This window comes from Oncorhynchus gorbuscha, linkage group LG13, assembly GCF_021184085.1.
Source record: "Oncorhynchus gorbuscha isolate QuinsamMale2020 ecotype Even-year linkage group LG13, OgorEven_v1.0, whole genome shotgun sequence".
NCBI lineage: Eukaryota > Metazoa > Chordata > Actinopteri > Salmoniformes > Salmonidae > Oncorhynchus > Oncorhynchus gorbuscha.
The window spans coordinates 83,667,616-83,675,842 of NC_060185.1; the positions used below are offsets into that span (position 1 = coordinate 83,667,616).

Below are 8,227 nucleotides of genomic sequence, written 5' to 3' on the forward strand. Positions count from 1 at the left end.
GTTCCATCACGCAGTTAGAGGCATAACAGATGCCAATTCATGACTATTTTACATCGGATGAGAAATTGTCACCTGAGAAACCAAAAGGGAGAAAGGAAAGGAGCACAGACAGCAGAGGGAGAGGAGTCTGAAGACCGTTGAGTGTGGGGGTGGGGTTCGACTAAGCTCAAGCGCGGAGGGGGTAGATGGTAGGTACGTCATTCAGGGGACACATTCATTTGCCGAGTTTCCTGCGACGGCGTTACATTCAGATGGAGGCGCAGTCAGCGGACAGTGAGACAAGATAATGATCTGAAACAAAGAGGTTTCTACACAAACCACCACAGTACTCATAACATACATGACGTTTTACGCAACTTACTTTAAAGATGCAAAGCAGTAGGGCTTGGAGCCTAAAAAAGGGCATATGCCAGTGAAAGCATGGCTTGATGATGGTTATTAACGATAGAAAGCCAGTTCAAGATGTACATTGAACCAAACTAAAACATGGCATGGGTCTGGAGTTCGATTTGAAATGAAGACTGAAAAGGTACACCAACACCTTACTACGTGACCCAGGTCAGAAGACTTCATTCGTGCTTCTCCTAGACGCACTCAGATTTCTGTTGAGAAAAAGTGCAGAATCCCCCCCCCCCCCCCCCAACTACCAATCCAAAAGCAAAACAATTGCAGTCCAAATTACAGCTGCACAGTTGCGCAGTGTTCCTCAGCTACCTTAATTTGGGAACGCTGTCACAGTTGCATGACAGCTGCAAAGGAAAACCAAATATGCAGTTGAAGAGGAATGGAAGGCTACTACGATAAAAGACTGCTTGCTCCTTGCACAGTTGCACAAGTGTTGGTAGCTGAGGAGAGTCAAAAGCTAACTAGAAATAGTCTAATGTAATGAAGGTGTTCAAACGGTCCTGCCTGTGTAGAGTTCAAAGGAGGGGCGATTCCTGTGGTCATGTCACGGGTAGATGGCAGTCTTCGTTTGGGCTTTTGTAATTCTGAAAGATCAAAAACAAACAGCCCTATACCCACCCTCACAGCACTGACATTTATTACCCGTAGACAACATATGCTTTATAATTAGCATAAGTTTGAGTTGAAAAGTCTCCACCAGAAGAGATTTGCCCTCAGTGAAAGCACAGCAGTGCAACTCCTACATACCACAAGTAGCGGCAGTGTTATTGTATCGCTAAGTAGATTCTTCTCTATTGAAGACGAATCAACTACGGCAGCAATAGGGCCCCTTCAGACAACCAGGGTGCCATGTCATAAATTTCCACATTTGGACATACAAGCTGGATTGAACTTATCTGAAACCGTCACTTTCCACCTTGTAAGAAGAGCTGCCATCAAGCCCAGGTCACTTCCGTGATCTAAAAGCACCAAGCTAAGTCATACCTGAAAAAGCACAAGAAAAGCCCCCACACAAGAGTCCCCAGAATAACAAATGCATACCAAAACTGTCTTCAATCACAAAAAGCTACGCATTTATTACCAATTATAATTCCTTGACAATGTTCTGTTGCATCAATACAAAACATTTAACTAATTTGCAAAGGCGTGCAATTAAGGCAAGGTGCCAAATGTCATTAATGAAATATAAAATGTGAAAACATTTGTAAGGGACCTTACTTGAGACCTAATGAGGTGTTTTGAAGCAATAGTAAACCTTGACATACAATGAGTTAGGGGCGTTCCTGTTGATCTTCAGTACTGAAAGCGTAGGACACAGCACACTGGAAAACGCAAAAGGGAAAACAAGACTTCCACCATTCCAACCCATACAGTAACCAACCCACTATCAAAATTGTATTAACAGTTGCTAAAATACAATTAAAAAACACAAATTCACGTACACAATAACTTTACACAAGAAACAGTTAAATACCACTGGCCTCAAGGCATCAGCTGTTCTCCTTAAGACGGGGGAGATGTAGACCTCCAGTCTCTTTCATTGAGGGGTGGGTCATAATCTGGAAGAGTCACAGTTAAAGCCCTCCCCTGACCCCAGAAACCCCAAATGCAAATTTCAACTCCAGGATATAAAATGCATCAGTCTAAAAGTTAAGTTACCACACTCCCTAGGAGAACACCGCAAGTTCACATCCCAAGAGGTGGCCCGCTTCCTGCTACATCATTGTAGACACCAAGGAATATCCACACCACAACGCAAAAGGAACCCCGAAAGACGTGGACCACCGGGTTGACTCCTTGCTCCTCAAACATCAACGCTAATCATTTGGATCTTTAAAATGCTGCTTTACACGAAGCTGTGTGAAAAAAAATTCTAGGAAATATTTGATTAACACCCCCACAACCCTCCCAGAACCCAAGTGTGTATCCCTACAAAATATTGGAAGAAAAACAGTATAAGCAAATGATTAACTCGCTACAGAAAACCAGTACAAAATACCTTCCTACATGATTTTAACACCAGAGATTTCCCTTGATCCATCCTTAGAATGATCTGTTTCGGGAACATGCTCAACCGTTTTCATTAATGTGGTGGGCAGTACTAAAGAGGGACTCCCTTGGATGGTCAGGTTTGCTTTAAGGTGCGAGCCTGTGAAAAGAAGAACTTGGAAAGTCTCCCCCCCACCATCCACAAATGCACCAGTTTGACCAATACTACAAATGAAATGCAGGGATAATCCCTTTCAGTTACCATTACAAATAGGCAAATAGAAATTTGATATCAATATTTGAGGGAAATAGTTACTCCCCACATGATCATCGCATGCATTTAATTCACTGCTCACTTTAACCAGCAGATGTAGCTGCTCAGCACCAAAGCCGCACGAACGTACAGAAGAATTTCGACTCAACACTCCCATGTAGACCACTTCTCAGGGGAGTAGACTTAATGAACTCAATGAAGAAACTTCTCCGCCCAGGGGGATACTACATCTGCGCTGCAGGAGGGTGAAATCCTTTAAGACAGTCCTCTCGCCAGTGCACTCTACCAAGTAGGCCAAGGGGGACTCATCACAGCAGACAGGAAGAGGCCAAAACCAGGAAAATTAACACTTTACCTGAAAGAGGAAGAAAACTTCGCGAGAAAATGTGTTGACAGATTTAATATGGACTAATTTCAAAGATGTTGGCCTAGTTAAACATTACCCGATACCGCTACCCATCATACAAACACTTATTGTCACTTGCGAAACTAGTTGACCCTTTTACTCGTCTGCCTCATTTCTGCTGGGACCCACTGGCTGCATTGGGGCAACGCTCGACCTGGGACTGCTCCGCTCTCAGCTCGCTACCCTGCCATCTGGCACGCTCCCTCTGATGAAAACTGCTGCGTTCCGCTCGCTCAACTGGGTCCCATCGGCTCCTCCCGCAATCCACCTGGATCCTGCCTGGCTCCCCGCTGGTCCTACCAGTTTCCCTCTGCCTGGTTCTTGCCTGATCCTGAAGTCGTCCTTCCTCATCTGATCAAACTGCATACTTAGTGCCCACCCACCCCTTAATGTTTTTAAACTCAGTCCATTCTTCTACAGCAAAATCTTCTTTTCTTCGCCAACTAGAGCAAATTGTGTTTAGATAAAGTTGATCAAATCTGAATGAAGCGTGACAAAGCAACGTCACGAGCCTGCACCTCCTTCACCTACCACTAGTGCTAGCAAAGCAACTGATGTACTTGGAAATGTAACCGGCAGCACATCTTGTTCATTTTAGGCTCAAAACATTTTTACTTCTTGAAGCAGCTTAAATGACCGACAAACAGGCACTGTTGGCCTAAATAATCTTCCAATATTTTGTTAGCTATTGTACTTCACTTCAGGTTAAAAACAATAAATAGAACTCAAATGATCAAAAGGCCAATGCAGCACAACTTACAATATTCAGTTGGCTATTCAAGAGGCTTCAAGATCAGTAACTTGGTTATTTCACATGTTGCCTATACTGATTTGAGACAAACTACCAGTACTTATTCAGTTTAGATAAAACACTTTTTTCTGGCTAGAATCAAAAAGAGTAAACTTTTGAAAGGATAGTCTTGTACCTTGGTTCCCTTTTCACTACAAAATTAGTTTTCCTGATGCGCAACCGACTAAAAGCAACACTTATAACGCACTGAAGTATATCAGGGACCTACACAACTTGATCTTCAAATATTTAGCTGGCCATTATCCGTGTCTTCACAAGATGGCTGTCTTGTAAGTGGTATATTTTACTGCCCATTCCCAAGGGCTCAAATTTCTCTTGTAAACTAGTCTTCATTTTAGGTGAAGAAAATAGTATACGCATTGAAGTGGCTATACTGCCTCGGATAAGTGGGACCTACGCTCAATTTCTATTCAAATATTTAGCTGGCTATTCGAACAGCTTCACTCCCTTCATACGGTTCTGATCTTGTAACTTGGTTATTTCAACTACACTTATACAACCTGATTCTTTCATGAGCTTTAAAACATTTTTACTTCAGATAGCTGCGATTTAAAAATAAAAAATAAAAATCAGGCCTAAAACTGCACCACAACACGCGCATTTTGCTAAGTAAATAAGCCTTCTTGGCTAGGTACCGTAGTTAACAAATGTGACATTTTCGCTTTTACTTAGCGTTGATTTGCCAACTCAGCTGAAATAACCAATCTTCTGTGTTTAACTACGTAACTGACGAGCATAACAACAATACCCTGCCACCTAACGAAAACCTTGTGGCTTTCATCTTTCAGAACGGACACGTCAGCTTGATCGTTTCTTATAGCTATGTTAATCTTATTGCATACGAATCGTAAGTAATTCAGTACTCAAGTAAAAGCAACCATCGCAAAAAAAGCTGAGGCAACAAATAATGTAGGCGTCGAAAGACAAGCTAGCAGGTAACGTTAGATAGCTACTTTATCTGATCACTTTAAACTACCATACTAGTCACACGAGACCTGTTACATATTAGTCTTAGCTATCATTCGTCACTTCTAAAATTAAAGTAAACTAATAAGATATTCAGGAAAAAAATACATCTTGACGAAAACGAACCGTCAGTCGCCGCAACACACTAAAACGGCATCAATAAAGAGTTTTGAGTTGGAAGAGGGTTGCGGGTGTTATTTATACACGAGTTGTGATGCGGCAAACGTCACAATGAGAATACCTCCGACCGAGTGAATTACGAAATAGGGCCACATTTTGTCGCGATTTATAAAATGGCTGCGTATTTTTACTTACACCCTTTTTACTTCACCGTGAAACATAAGCGAACAAACCTACTAATTTTAATGTATGGTCATGAAAAAGGGTTTTGGTAAATGTGGGAGTCTATCTATGTACTGTACATTTTTCAAAAACAGCGTCAAACTTGCCAACCATAATACAGTACTGTAAATATTACCATTATGCATTTTGACGTGTTCTCATTTCGTGGGTTACAAAGGCTGCTGTTGTAAGAGGGAGTCATTCGACATACTTTTTGAATAACAACAGCTGACGTCAACGCATTTGGTGATCGGATAAATACATAGCAAGATGTGAACAGTCCATACAACCCGGATTAAACTGGAATTCACTGGTTCATTCTACCGGGTCTACTTCCCATATACTGCATTGCTGAATTTGAATTTGCTTCATGTCGAACACTATGTAGCCTACCAACCAATAAATCACACCCGTTTTTTTAAACAATGTAACAACTAGACATGTGTAGAAGAGCTAGTTGATAACTGTGGGAGAGCAAACCAGTTTCCTTTTACTTTAACAAAAATAAGCTGAGGAGCTGTAAAATGACTCATCATTGGCATTACAAATATAACACCATCAGAAAAAAACACAAGATGGCTACAGTAGCCCATAACAAACCTGATATGCTGTAAAAGAAAAGTGATGATAATTAATGTAGCCTACATCAGCAACCAAACCACTATCTATCTATTCATCAGCAGGGTTGTTTGTGTTTTGTAATGAGCTTTTCCATTAGATATCTTGGCACAACAAAATGTTTGAATTATCTAGGTCAATCTTTCTTTTTAGACACCCAATTATCAATATCAGCTCACCAAGGACATTTTTTGCCTCTCAAATCTAGAAGATTCTACAAAAGAATCTTGAGAATCTAACAAAAGTCTCAGTATGTGATTGTGAATCTGTGTGGAAAAGTACAGACTGCACTCTGGAGGGCATAGGAATGAGTTTGCCTTCACCACCAGATGGCACAAAGCTACTTCACAGAATTCCTGCATCACTCGCTAGTTAGATGTCGTGATGGCGATCAATCTAGGAATTAATCATCTCTCAAAGCAATGCAGGAGGCCCCAAAGCCTATTATTGGATCTGAGTAGGTTGTCCCGAGTGGCGCAACGGTCTAAGGCACTACAGACACCCTAGTTCGATTCCAGGCTGTATCAGAACCGGCCGGGATTGGGAGTACCATAGTGCGGCACACAATTGGCCCATAGTCATCTGGGTTTGGCCTGTGTAGGTCGTCATTGTAAATAAGAATTTGTTCTTAACTGGCTTGCCTAGTTAAATAAAGGTTCAATTTAAATAAAAAAAACATCACAATGGAATCATAAGGGACAAGCACAGACTAGTCTAGCAGGTTTATGAAGGAGAGTACAGTCTTAGAATAAAAGGTGCTATCTAGGTGCTATAGGAGAACCATTTTTGGTTACCTTTTTGAGTTCCATGTAGAACCCTGTCCACAAGATGTTTCTACAGTGCCTTCAGAAAGAATTCTGTCCACTCAAGAGGAAGCATCTCACTGTAACCAGTGCCTGTAAATTGGTTCAGATTATTAATCAACCTACCAAGGTGTTTACAAACACTACAGGAACAAGATCATCCACATCTATTGATCACATTTTTACTAATACTATAGAAATTTGTTCTAAAGCTGTATCCGTACCCACTGGATGCAGTGATCTCAATATAGTGTCTATTTCCAGAAAAGCCTAATTTCTGAAAACTGGGCCTAAAATAGTGTATAAGAGATCATACAAAATATTTTGCTGTGACTCTTATGTGGATTATGTTACAAACATTTGTTGGAACTGATGTGATTAATAAGGAGCATCCAGGTGCTGCACTTGATGAATTTATGAAATTGTTGATAAACATGCACCTGTTAAGAAACTGATTGTTAGAACTGTCAAGGCTCCATAGTTTGATGAGGAATTGAAAAACTGTATTGTTGAAAGAGATGGGGCAAAAGGAGTGGCAATAAGTTTGGCTGCGCATCTGACTGGCTGACCTACTGCAAATTGAGAAATGATGTGACTAAACTCAACAAAAAGAAGAAGAAACTGTATTATGAAGCCAAGATCAATGATACAAAGAATGATGGGAAAAAAATTGGAATACTTTAAATTAAAGTTATGGGCAGAAATTAAATTAAACTCCATCTTTCATCAAATCAGATGGCGTAGTCATCCCAAAATCATTTGATGTTGCCAATTAGTGGGCAAACGTACGCAGGAAATTCCAACAACAAACAGCGAGCCATTGTACTCATGCATAAAAAAAGAAAAGCATTGCAAGTTTAAATTTTGTAAAGTTTGTGTGGGAGAGGTGGAAAAATATTGTTATCAATCAATAATAACAAACCTCGTGGCATTTACAACTAAGATGGAATGCTACTTAGGATGGTAGCTAACTCTATAGCCAATCCCATCTGTCATATCTTTAATCTGATCCTAGAGAAAAGTCTTTGTCCTCAGGCCTGGAGGGAAGCCAAAGTAATTTCCGCTACCCAAGAGTTGTAATGCAGCGTTTACTAGTTCTAACAACAGACCGATCCGTTTGCTGCCAGCTCTTAGCAAACTGTTGGAAAAAATTGTTTGACCAAATACAATGCTATTTCTCTGTAAACAAATTAACAACATATTTTCAGCATGCTTATAGAGAAAGGCACTCAACATCTACTGCATTGACACAAATGTCTGATGATTGGTTGAAATAAATTGATAATAAGAAGATTGTGGGAGCTGTACTATTACATTTCAGTGCAGCTGTTTGACATTATTGACCATGACTTGTTGTTGACAAAACGTACTGTATGTGTTATGGCCTTTCAACCTCTGCCAAATCGTTGATTCAGAGCTGTCTATCTAATAGAACGCAGAGAGTTTTCTTATGTCAAATGTAAAGCATGGTGTACCACAGGGCAGCTCTCTAGGTCCTTTACTCTTTTCTATTTTTACCAATGACCTGCCACTGGCATTAAACAAAGCATGTGTGTCCATGTATGCTGATGATTCAACCATATACGCAAAAGCAACCACAGCCAATGAAGTCA

At 40.6% G+C, this 8,227-nt stretch overlaps 1 long non-coding RNA gene across 1 annotated transcript; it reads right to left on the bottom strand.

Moving 5' to 3' along the window:
• Nucleotides 1–1,456: 1,456 nt before the first annotated feature.
• On the bottom strand, nucleotides 1,457–5,028 carry LOC123993614. The gene is made up of 2 exons (XR_006831478.1): nucleotides 2,751–5,028; nucleotides 1,457–2,554 (listed from the first exon to the last, which is right to left on the bottom strand). It is a non-coding gene; the product is annotated as an uncharacterized LOC123993614 (long non-coding RNA).
• Between the last annotated feature and the right edge of the window lie 3,199 nt (nucleotides 5,029–8,227).